The sequence below is a fragment of the Quercus robur genome, chromosome 11 (genome assembly GCF_932294415.1).
Source record: "Quercus robur chromosome 11, dhQueRobu3.1, whole genome shotgun sequence".
NCBI lineage: Eukaryota > Viridiplantae > Streptophyta > Magnoliopsida > Fagales > Fagaceae > Quercus > Quercus robur.
Window position 1 is genome coordinate 41,375,947 of NC_065544.1, and position 12,534 is coordinate 41,388,480.

The 12,534-nt window shown below is 33.5% G+C and overlaps 2 long non-coding RNA genes across 44 annotated transcripts in view; both read left to right on the top strand.

The window, feature by feature from the left end:
• Nucleotides 1-3,342, top strand: part of LOC126705646 (uncharacterized) — a 40,267-nt gene extending 36,925 nt beyond the window's left edge. For 19 of the 41 annotated variants that reach the window (XR_007648371.1, XR_007648340.1, XR_007648355.1 and 16 more), the window contains one exon: nucleotides 774-817. This is a non-coding gene — a long non-coding RNA (uncharacterized LOC126705646). Of the gene's footprint in view, nucleotides 1-402; nucleotides 818-1,647 lie in introns of those variants that run through there. The other 22 variants (XR_007648327.1, XR_007648345.1, XR_007648348.1 and 19 more) reach the window with 10 other exon arrangements.
• Nucleotides 3,343-3,669: 327 nt separating this feature from the next.
• Nucleotides 3,670-10,481, top strand: LOC126705649 (uncharacterized). Of its 3 annotated transcripts, none has more exons than XR_007648378.1 (3): nucleotides 3,670-8,374; nucleotides 9,616-10,224; nucleotides 10,381-10,481. It is a non-coding gene; the product is annotated as an uncharacterized LOC126705649 (long non-coding RNA). The 3 variants fall into 3 exon arrangements; XR_007648377.1 differs by lacking the exon at nucleotides 10,381-10,481 and having other exon boundaries at nucleotides 3,670-6,939; nucleotides 7,568-8,374; nucleotides 9,616-10,082; XR_007648379.1 differs by lacking the exon at nucleotides 10,381-10,481 and having other exon boundaries at nucleotides 3,670-6,939; nucleotides 7,571-8,374; nucleotides 9,616-10,082.
• Nucleotides 10,482-12,534: the final 2,053 nt, after the last annotated feature.

Below are 12,534 nucleotides of genomic sequence, written 5' to 3' on the forward strand. Positions count from 1 at the left end.
CCTAAGATCGTCTATTTCGTCATTGAGTAGTCTTATAAGATAAGAGCTGCCAGCTTTAAAAATTGTTGTTTGAATGCCAGAAAAATATAAGATTTACCTTGCATGGAAGAGTTCTTCTATTTGTTATGCAACTTTTGCAATTGTAGGTGCATTTGAAAAAATCTCACTGGAATTTTTTTTGGTGCTTGGCAGCTGAAGGCTTGTTGTTGTTGTTGGCAGCTTAAGTGATGGAGTTTAGTTTGGCAATAAGCAATTTTTCCGCCCTTGTTTTCTTTATTCTCTCCTTCAATCATATGAATTATAAGTATATTTTCCGTATTGTTTTCTAATATTCGGCAATATATGCTTTTTTTTAGGATTTGGTTTCCTTGAGGATTATAAATTTCAGTCTCACTCAACAAGGGTTCGAAAGTTCCATTGAAATTCTTGTCCTTTTGTCCTGCTTTCTAGTTTGACTTTAGTCATTCTATTTTGGAAAGCTTGTATCTATTTCGTATGTGGTAATACCTTTTATTAGTTTGGGTAGTTCCTGTGGTGATTTGCATGAGTTGGGCTTTGAATTTTCATCATAGTCAATATTGATTTATTGTCATTGGCAGCCAATATGAGATGTGTTCTGGATGCCTTAAAAATAGCTGTTCTCTAAATACAAGTGAAGTTTAGAGCTGCTTCCTTATACTCCTCTATAGGTTGGTTGGGTTTCAAAGTTATGTAGTTTTCTCTTGTAATGTTGTGATTTTGTTCCCCTAAATTAATCAGTTTAATATGTGTAGGTGTGGTATGTCTACTTGGGATGGAGTTTGATGAGGACCTAAGGCAATAATCTCTCTTTATCAATTGATTTCACTATTCTCTTCATAATAGTTGAATGATAATGTTTCTGCTTGTGTGTTTTTTTTAGTTCATCAGCTTTCTGCTTCATTTTGTTAATTGAAGTCTTGCTGTTTGTTGGTAGTCAGAATTCTTGAATCTTGATGTGTATGGCGAAATTGTGATTTACAATCTTGATGTTTCTATTGCAGGGGAAATGGTGATTTAGTTGCGCAAAAGAGTGCATAGAAGTCTTGAATTTTAATACGAGGACCTAAGGCAATAATCTCTTTTTATCAATTTATCTCATCATTCTTTCCCCAACATGTGAAGATTAATGATTCTGCTTGAATGTTTCTTTAGTTTGTGCTAAATACTGGAGTTTCATTGTGTCTTGCTAGTAATTGCTAGTTCAAAGACTTTGATCATGATGTGTCTATAGGTGGAAAAGTTATGATTTTACTTTAGCAGCAGGAGCGTGTAGAAGTCTTTTGATTATCATTCTCTTTTGATTTCACGTTTTTTACCCTTGAACATGATCTTGTCCCTTGTTCAATTTATTTTATGGACTTTGTTTCTTTGCATATTTTTTAAGGCATGTACGTTGGATCGATGTGTTTGGAATTAACTTGTGTCCATGGATTTTATTCATAATTATAATCTTGAATTGTTGCTGATTATTTTGTAGCCATCAAAAGTGAGCAGATACTGTCGAACCGAGTCCGTGGTTAATCTCTGCTACAATCATAAGAATTATAGGGATAATATTTTTCTTGTTTAATTTCTTTCTATTACTTGGGCGTGTGAATGCTTTTCTTTGGTGTTGGTTTTATAGAGGTTTTGAAACTTCCATTGCATTTCAGTGTGGTAATGCGTCTTAATGGTGTCGGGCAGGTAGATTAACTGAGTTTGTGTGCTAAATATGGCTGTCATGGGAAAGTAATTATGATATTTCTTTATCCTGTAGTGACGGGCATGAGGAGTGCTTTCTGGAATTAACTTATCTCTCTGGATTTGCATCATAATTGTAATCTTGAATTGTTGCTGATTTGATTTTGTAGTCATTGAAAACAAGAAGATACTGTTTACATCCTTCCTAATCCTTTGTTAGTCCGAAGGTTTTGCTATTTTCGACTCAAATTCACTAAAGAACAATATTCTTCTTTACAAGTTGCCAATGTTTGTTTTGTAAATTTGTGAGGGTGATGTTTGGTGTTATTGATAACAGTATGTCTACAGGAGGGGAAAATTGTGATTTGGACTTTAATATGCCTGAGCAGGTTTTTGTGTTGTGTTGACTGCAACAATAAGCAATCTCTTCCCTTCTCTTGATTTCTCCTTTTGCTTATGAGTCTTTTAAAACATTGTTTGCCCAAACATGATACTATTCAGTATTTTTGTTCAATTTATTTTACAGATTTTGGTGCTTGGCTATTCGCTGCAGCAAAATTGACTTCTCTAAATCAATCTGGTATCCTACTTGGGAAATAAAGTTTGTTGGGGACCTAAGGCATTAATTAAGCTCTCTTTATCTCTGTATGTCATTATTCTTATCCTAAAATTTGAAGATATAAGTATTGGATTAAGATATTTATGAGTGAGGAAAACAAATTGTAGTACTGACATCACACTTTTCTTTGGTTTTCGCAATTAATTCATATTGCTATTTTTCCCATTATTGTGACTTTAAAGTTTTTATATTGATTATTGTTGTTTATAATAACCTTTTTGCCACTGTGTTTTAGATTATACTTTTGATCTTTATTCTCCTGTACCTACTTGCCTGACCTTTTTTCTATCTTCAAATAATATTGTTGGTTTTATTTTATTTTATTTATATATATATATATATATTTTTTTAATTTTTTAAATTTTTTTCTAGCTTAGATTTTGTACTTCCCAGGCTGCGCGCTATTAGGGTTTATTTAATTCTAGGGGTGCTGAATTTGCTTGCGGTGGACCTAAGGTTGATTTGGTTTTTTTGCTTCTGAATGAGACATGCTTTTAAGTACTATTATGTAATTTAATATTGCCCTGAACTGTGTGGTTAGGACTGTATTTTCCAGTTTGCTCATGCAGGAAGTCAATGCCAATGCTACCAAGGGGGTGAGGTCCCTACATCTGTCTTCTTGTCTTGTACCTTTTGATTTTTTTGGCTTTAAGGGGAACTGATCATCCACCATATCCAATTTGGTTTGTGACAGTGTTTATGCAGGAAGCAGGCTAAGCCGTGGAATCTGATTTGGCAATAGGCTTTCCTTTCGGCCCCCTCCCCCCCCCCCCCCCTTTTTTTTTTTTTTTTTTATAAATATTTCTGCTACAATGATAAGAGTTTGAAGGAGAGTTTTTCATTTTCTTAAATTCTTTTTAATACTTGGGTTTGTAACTGGCTTTCGTAGGAGGATTATAATTCCAGTCTCCTTGAGTGAGGTGTTCAACTTCTATTGTAATTCTTGTTCCTTTTTCTTGATGGCTTATTTAAATTTTTGGTCATTCTGCATTTGCAACCTCAATAATGAATTCACAAGCTAATCCGACACTGCCTCTTATTGGATCATGGCAAGAATATTACTATTCGGGTTCTGCTTTCTCTTCTCCTAGATTAGTTGGACTTTTGGGAATTACGTGGAATTAACATTATATTTCTTAATTTGTGTTATATATTGTGAAATTGGATTGTTGCTAATTGATATCGCTGTAATCAAATATTTGGCAATAGAGAAGACCGGGGTTTTCAGAGTTAGAATAATTTATATTTATAATTATTGGTTTCAACTGAAATATTGTAGTTTTTTATTAGTTGTTTTGCTTTCTTAGTGCATGACAAAAATATGTTCCTTATATGTCTATGAGTTTTTTTTTTCTTTTTTTTTTGGTCCTCAGTCTCTTGCAATCATAAGATCTATACAATTTTGGGCTCGTCTTAAATTTCTAATTCATGTTCCTATAACTGCTTTTCTTAGGCTTTGGTTTTTTGGACTGCTGTAAGTTCAGTCTCACCTAGTGAGGATTTGAAATTTCCCTTGCAATTCTTGTTCCTCTGTCTTGTTTTGTTCAATTTGAATATGGTAATGCCTCTTATTGTTGTGGGACAGGTAAATGACAAAGTTTGTGACCTTAAGATGGTTGCCGAGGGTAAATAATACAAATTTTTGCTTTATCTTGTCTTCATTTACATGATTTGGGATTCCTTGGAATGACATGGATCTAACTTATGTCTTTAGGTTTGCATCATAGTTCTTTTGATAAAAGTTTGAATGGTTTGCATCATAGGTTACGATTACCAAGGAGCTAATTCGTTCAGAAAGGTTTGTATCATAGTTCGTAACCTTAGATTGTTGCTTATTAATTTCCTAGTTGTAGAAAGTGAGTGGGTAGATACTGTCATTGCTGAACCAAGTCCATATCCAGGCTGAAGTTTTTGCCATTCTGGACTCATATTTGAGCTCTGAAGTTTTTGCCATGCTTCTGTATAAGTTGGTGATGTCTATTTTGTTGTTTTATGTGGACAATGTTTGATTATTTTTATCTTGATCTGCCTACAGGATTGGAAACTGATTTGGACTTTCTTGTACTTGAGCTGGCGAGTTTGTGTAGAAGTCTTAAATCTTTCTTGAACTTAAACTGTGTAGACTACAACAATAAGAAATCTCACATTGTCTTGATTTTTCATTTTGCTTATGAGTCCTTTAATATAGTGTTCCCACTAACTGTGATGCTATACTATTCCTTGTTCAATTTATTTGTAGGTTTTGGTCCTTGCTAGCTCTTTTAAGGCATTTGTTTTGGTGAAGTTGACTTTCCTCAATCGAATTGGTCCTTCTCTATAGGAGAACAATTCCACATTGTTGGCTGGCTGGTAATTATGAATTTTAAAAGTTAAATTAACATTGTAAAAAAAAAAGAAAAAAAAAGAAAGTGCTTGCATTATGTGTATTTTAGGCTCCATTTGTTTGGTTTTAACTAATCCCAGCATTACTTGGCATTTTTGTCCCTGATCCTTTTTCTAACTGCTGTCTACGTGCACTTATTACAGCTTTTAAGAACTTAAGATCGTCAATTTTGTCATTGGGCAGTCATATAAGATAACAGCAGCCAGCTTTAAAAATGGTTGTTTGAATGCCAGAAAAAATATAAGATTTACCCTGTATACTCTTCCATTCGTTATGCAACTTTTGCAATTGTAGGTGCATGTGAAAATATCTCACTGGGAATATTTTTTGGTGCTTGGCAGCTTAAGGCTTGTTGTTGTTGTTGGCAGCTTAAGTGATGGAGTTTAGTTTGGTGATAAGCAATATTTTCTTTCCCCATCGTTTTCTTTATTCTCTCCATCAATCATATGAATTATAAGCCACTAAAGTTTTGAGCTTTCTATATCTGTTTGGTCATCCTGTGTTGGGAGTTTCATATCCAATTTGGTTTGCCGCTTATTATCTATCTACCGAATGCAACATTTTTTTTTTTAATTATTATTTTTGTGGTATGCCACTTAAGCAGTGGAGTCTGATTTGGCAATAGGCTCTCTTTTCCTCCCTTTTTATGTTACTTCCTTTTCCTCTACTACAATCATAAGAATTTGGAGGATAATTTTTTCTTGTTTTAATGCCTTTCTAATAGGGTATGTGAATGCTTTTCCTAGGAGAGTTACAAGTTCTAGTCTCCTAAGTGAGGTTTTGAAACTTCTACGGTAATTTTTGTTCCTTTTACTTGCTGTCTCATTTAATTTTTGGTCATTTTGTGTTGGCAACCTCAGTAATGAATACCCAGTTTAAGCCAGTGATGTCTCTTATTGGTGTGGAGCAGTAATATAGCCATGTGTGACCTGAATTTGGTTGTGGACGTAAAACAATACAGGTTTTGCTTTCTCTTCTCTTAGCAGTATTTGGAATTTTTGGGAATTACAAGGAATTCACTTTATATTTCTAGATTTGCTTCATAATTTGTTAAGTTGGATTGTTGTTGATTCTTTTCCGTGTCACCAAATATCTGGCAACAGGGAAGAGCTAGGCTTTCAGTGTTTTAAGTACTTATCTTTATATTTGTTGGATTATATTTATTCCGAAATATAGTAAGTTTATTTTATTCATTGTTTTGAAACTCTTAGTGTATGCTAAAAATCTATTCCTCATAAATCTACAGGAACCGGTATTTTCTTTTTGGATACTTAGCAGAAGTGGTTTGAGTTTGATATAGTGATAAGCTCTCTTTTTGTCCCGCTTTAATCTCTTTCTTGCCATCATAAGAATTATACAAATTTTGGCTCTTTTAATTCTTTATAATATCTGGGCCTGCTTTTGTTAGGCTTAGCTTTTCTGGACAGCCATAAATTCAATGTCCCGCCTAGTGAGGGTTTGAAATTTCCCTAGCAATTATATTTCCTCTGTCCTGTCTTGTTTAATTTTTTTCTCATTCAATCTGAAGATGGTAATGCCTCTTATTGTTGTGGGGCAGGTAAATTAACAAATTTTGTAGCCGATCTTTGCCAGGGAAAAATAATACAGGCTTTGGCTTTATCCTGTTATGATTTGCATGTGTTGGGCTTTGTAGGAACAGCATGGATCAAATTTATGTCTCTAGAATTGCATTATAGTTTGTAACCTTAGATTGTTGCTGATTGCTTTCCTTGTCGTAGAAAGTGAGTGGGCAAATACTGTTAATATCAAATCAGGTTCATTTTCAGTCTGAAGTTTTTGCTATTTCTGGTCTCATATTTGAGCACTGATTGACATGTTTCTTTATAAGCTGTAGATGTCCATCTTGTTGTTTTGTGTGGACAATGTTGATTATTTTAATCTTGATCTATCTACAGCTGGGGAAATTGAGTTGTACTTTCTTGTACTTGAGCAGCTGAGTTTGTATAAAAGTCTTACTTTTTTTTTTGAACTTGGCTGCATTGACTGTAACAATAAAAAGGCTCTTTTTTTTTGGGTTCTTGAATTTCACATTTTGCTTATACGTCCTTAGTATAGTGTCCCCACTAACATGATACTATACTATTTCTTGTTCAATTTTCTTGTAGGTTTTGGTCCTTGACAGCTCTGTGAAGGCATGTGTTTCTGTGAAGTTGGCTTTTCTAGATTGATTTGGTTCTTGTCTGTAGGAGCACAATCCCTTATTGTTGGCTGGCTGGTAATGTTAAGTTTAAAAATTCAATTAACATTGTAAATGAAAATTGTTGCTTGCATTGTGTGTTTTTCAGGCTTCATTTGTTTGGTTTTAACTAATTACAGAACTACTTAGGATTTTTGTCCTGGTTCCTTTCTCTATTGCTGTCTACTTGCACTTCTTACTACTTTTAAGAACCTAAGGTCTTCAATATCATCATTGGGCAGTCATATAAGATAAAAGCAGCCAGCTTCAAACATGGTTGTTTTGAATGTCATCAATTCTAGTCATTTTTGCAACTTTTGCAATTTTGGGTCCATGTGAAAAATTCTCTCCAGATTTTTTTTGGTGCCAGGCAGCTCAAGCAGTAGAGTTTGGTTTGGCGATAAGCTTCCTTTTTCCTCCCTTGTTTTCTTTATTCTATGCTACAATCAAATGAATTATAAGAATATTTTTCCAATTGTTCTAATTCCTTCTAATACTTGGGACATGTATGCATTTCTTAGGATTTGGTTTCCTTGAGGATTATAAATTCCAGTCACACTCAATGAGGGTTTGAAACTTTCATTGGAATTCTTGTCCCCTTGTCCTGCTGACTCATTCAATTTTTAGTCATTATGTTTTGGCAAGCTGATATATGATTTTTTTATAGTAGTTACATTTATTGGTGTGGGCAGATCACGTGCCTTGGTGATTGGCATGAGTTGGGCCTTCTGGGCATTACATGAAGAATTTGCATCATAATCTGTAATCTTAAGGTTATTGCCGATTGATTTCCTCATCATAGAAAGTGAGTTGGCAGATCTTGTCAATATCGAACCAAGTTGTTAATCTGAAGTCTTTGTTATTCTGGACTGTACAATTTGGGCACTGAGTAACACAGGCATCTTTATAAGCTGGTGATGATCTCTTTTTGGTTTTATGAACACAATGTTGATAATTTTTATTTTGATTGTTTACTGGAGGCAAAACTGATTTTGACTTACCTGTATTTATCGTGTAGAGATGAGTTCTTTGAAAGAAAGTTTTTATGGCAACTTCTGCAGTTTTGAGTGTGTGTTAAAATCTCAATCCTAACATGTCTACAGGAAGCAGATTTTTTTTTTTGGGACTTATGGGGGAAGTTAGATTCTGCAATAAGATCTCTTTTCCTTCTGTTAGTGTCTGCCTGTGATGGTTTGAAACTTCCGTTGCAATTCTTTTCCTTTTGTAATACAGTCTTGTTTAGTTTTGATCATTCTGGTTGGTACAACTCATCTCTTATTTGTATGGGTCAGGTAGATTGGTAGTGATGGTGATCCAAATTTGGTTGTGGAGGTAGAATAATACTGGTTTTTGCTTTGCCCTGTGATTGGCAATAAGTTGGCTTTATAATATATCCGATCTGCCTGCTTTAAAGACTTGCTGTTCTCTAAATGCCTGAGAAATGTGAGTATCTGCTTCCTTATGTACACTATAGGTGAGTTTGTAAGGTCTCAAAGTTATATAGTTTTCTCTTGTATTGTTGGATCGTGATGGATCCAAAAAAAGAAAAAGAAAAAATGAAATAGATGTATAGACAAAGTAAATGTAATTAAACTGAATAAATTTAATAGTGTGTATTTTTAAGACCTAATATATAATGATTGTTAATTTGTTTTTGAGTGAAAGCATAAATAAATAAAGTGATTGGATTCTTATTAAAAATAAAGCAATAAAATGGTCTTTTTGTATATAAAGACACATATTGGGTATTTTGTAAAGTATGAACCTTCGAAGAAGGTTCCTATTAAATTGCTTTTACTATTCCCAATCCCATCCGTGATTGTGATTTATCTCACCTCTACTATTCCTATTAAATCACTTTTCCTTTCCTCAGTTCTGTACTTCTTCCTCATCAGTGGGCCTTTGTGAACTCCCTTCCCTTCATCTTCTTCTTTTTTTCTTTTTTTTTTTTTTTTTTTTTTTTTTTTTTGGTCTCATAAAAAAATAGCACGTGAAAATTATTCTCACCTTTCAACTTGCTGCAAAATATTCTCACCTTTCGACTTGCTGCAGTAAATCCAGCAACTTTCTTTCCTGAGTAAATTATTCCTGCAGAAGAGTAAAACCTTAATTCAGAACTTCTATCACTGTTTTCGCAGGGAAAGAAATGGTTCAAAAGGTAAATATAAATTGAGGTTTTGAATGGAAGATGGCCGTTGTGGTTAATTTCGCAACTATCTAGGATCACGTTGTTTCAGATTTCTATGAATTGGCTGAAAGAATTTTAGGCAGTGTTTATTGATAAAAGTTGGCAGCTAACGGTCCGCTTAAGTGTTTTAGCTTTTAATTCACTAAAGCATTTTTCTTTCAATAGGGAAGGAGTGCAACGCTTGATTTTTTAAATCCTAAAGGCCCGAAAGGCAAAACCTTTCATTTTTTATTCAGCGTTTAATGTGGCAGATTTCTAGTTGGGTTTGTTTTTCCTACATGTCAGCACATCCTTAATTGTAAGGGCCTTACTTTCTCTTAGCTTTTACTGTTATATATATGATATGATTTTTAGTTTGTCAGCCTGCAATGCATTTCTTGGCATTGGTTTATTGAAGGAGTAGATAGATTTACATTTTCTTCTTCATTTGACTACTGGAGGTTTAAGTATTAGATTAAGGTATTTTTGAATTCCTATTCACTGGGTGACATTGGATTTTGATCATGCTTCTTGTTGGTATTGGACAGGTAGATTCCTCTTATTGATGTGGGGCAGGTAGATTGATGTCAATGCTTTTGTTGCCAAGGGAGAATTATATAGTTTATTGGTTTGTCCTGTAATTGCCATTAGTTGGGGTTTTCTGTAAATGAAATGCTTTTAACTTACGTATTTGAATTTTGCATCATTATTCATATAATATGTTGCTAATTGATTTCCAATTCAAAGAAAATGAGTGAGTAGATGCCATCAAGACTTCTTTATAAGTTGGTGATGTTTATTTTGTGGTTGTGACGAGTACTTTCCTAGCTCCTACAATTGTTTTGTATGTTGAAACAAAAATGTTTGATTATTTAAACTTGATATGTATGCTGGAGGGGAAATTGTGATTTGGGCTTTCTTGTACTTGAGCAACAGAGTTTTTGTAAAAGTCTTGCTTAAAAATGGTGCTTGAGCTGTGTAATTGAATGTGACAATTGAAAACTCCTTTTATTCTTTCGTCTTCATTCTTCTCTTATTAATCTTTTGATATACTCTTCCTCGAATGTGTTTACCATTCCTAGTTGTTCAATTTGTTTTATAGATTTCGGTGCTAGGCTACTTTTCAAGGCATTTTTTGCAGCAAATTTGGCATCTAGGTCAGTTTGGTTCTCTTGAATAGGAGGATAAATATGTAGACTTCCATTTCCCTTATTATAACTTAAAAGGCTTATATTTTTTTTTGTTAAGTAACTTAAATGGCTTACATTGACTATAGTTATTTATCATTTAACCTTTTTGCTTTTGTATTTTAGATCGACAGTAATTTCCTCTTAAATTTGCATAAAAAAGAAGGTAATTTCCTCTTTAACTACTTACTTGACTCTTTATTCTTGTTATCTTTTGCTTTTTTTTTTTTTTTCAGGACACATGTCAGTTTGTGTTCTTAGGATTGTGTGTATTGTCTGTCTGCATTATGTGGATTTATCTATTTGTTTGGGTATGATGTATTGCAGATGCACTTGTAGTGCCTTCACTAAGGCTAATTTGATTTTGTCTATTTTCAATCATACATATGATTTTGTGTTTTGAGTAGTGTTGCTCTTTTCTTTTCTTTTTTATTTCCTCTTTGAAAAAATATTTTTTATAACTTAGTTGTCCGGAATTGTAGCTTTGGAATGCATGTATTTTCAGTTTTCTCGTGTGAAATTAATGCCTGCACAACTGAGGAATTGCACTTTCATTCAGTGCTTGTGCATTTGTCTTAGTGTCTTGTTTCTGTTGTTAATCTCTGCTTCTAGTGATACTTGTCCCATATCTAATTTGGATTTAATCTGGCATTGCTTCTTATTGGTTACAGGAAGTTGGATTTTTCCCCCCTTTGGGCAGCTTAAGTAGTGGAGTTGATTTGGCAATAAGATCTCTTTTCCTCCTGTTTTCGTTTTTGTCTCCTATAATGATTAGAATTATAGGGAAGAAATTCTTGATTTAATTCTTTCTAATATTTGGGCCTGTGATTGCTTTTCTAGGCTTTGGTTTCCGACTGGATTATAAAGCTTTCTTAGAATTACATGGATTTAACTTTTATCTCTGGATATCGTAGATTTTTTTTTTTTTAATGATATCATAACTGAATAGGAGTAGCCAGATGCATCCCATGTTGAACCAAGTTTTTTATTAGTCTGAAGATTTCACAAATATATACTGGAGCAACAGATTTTGTGTAACATCTTATGTCTTTCTTGTACCTATTCACCTTTTGTTTACAAGTATTTGAAGTTTTTCCCTTGAATATGATCCTGTTCCATTTTAATTTATTTTAGTGATTTTGGTACTAGGCAGTTTTTAAGGAATTTGTTGCTGCAAAGTTGGTTTTATAGATTGATCTGGTTTGTCTTCTTTAGTGGCACAAATAAGAAAATTTTACTTTCCCTTATTGTTGGGTGGCTGATTCTTGTATTGTGTGCATTTCAGTCTTATTACAACTTTGCATGTTTGTTAGTGCCATCTACTTGAACTTATTACAACTTTTTAGAATCTAAGATAATTGATTAATTCATTATTCATTAAAACCTCTTGTGGTTTTGGGAGCTTTGGTTGATATGGTCATTTATTGTCTTGGTTAGTTATGTAAGATAGCTGTAGCTTGGTTTAAACATGTCTGCTATTTAAATGCCTTTAAAGTATAGGTTTGTGCTTCTGTATGAGTTGGGCTTTCTGGGAATTACATGGAGAACTTGCATCATAATTTGTAATCTTATGTTATTGTCGATTGATTTCCTCATCATATATGAGCATCGAGTAACACGTGTCTTTATAAGCTGGTGGTGCTCTCTTTGTGGTTTTATGAACGCAATGTTGATAATTTAATTTTAATTGTTTACAGGAGGTCAAACTGATTTTGACTTTCTTGTATTTTTATCTTGTAGAGATGAGTTCTTCCTTTTTTTTCTTTTAATTTTTTTTTTCTACTTCTGCAATTTTAGGAGTGTGTTAAATCTCAATCCTTACATGACTACAGTAAGCATAATTTTTTTGGACTTAGTGACCCCTATTTGGATGTGGAGGTAGAAAAATAGACGTTTTTGCCTTGTCCTGTGATTGGCAATAGTTTGGCACTTTGGCTTTATGTGAATTAAGTGGTTTTAGCTTGAGTCTTGGTATTTGCATCATAATTCATAACATTAGCACTTGTTCCTTTTTCTACTACCATCAACTTTCACTTCACGACTTTTTAGAACTTGAGATTTCAATCATGAATTTGGTCATTTGCTCTACCTCTTATGATTTTTGGAGCTTTTGTCAATATGGTGATTTATTGTCATTGGCAGCCATATAGGATATAAGATATGCATGCTTTAAAGACTTGCTTTTCTCTAAATGACTCTGAAGTGTGGGGCTGTGCTTCCTTATGTTCGCTCTATGGGTGAGTTGGTAGGGTTTCAAAGTTATATAGTTTTCTCTTTTAT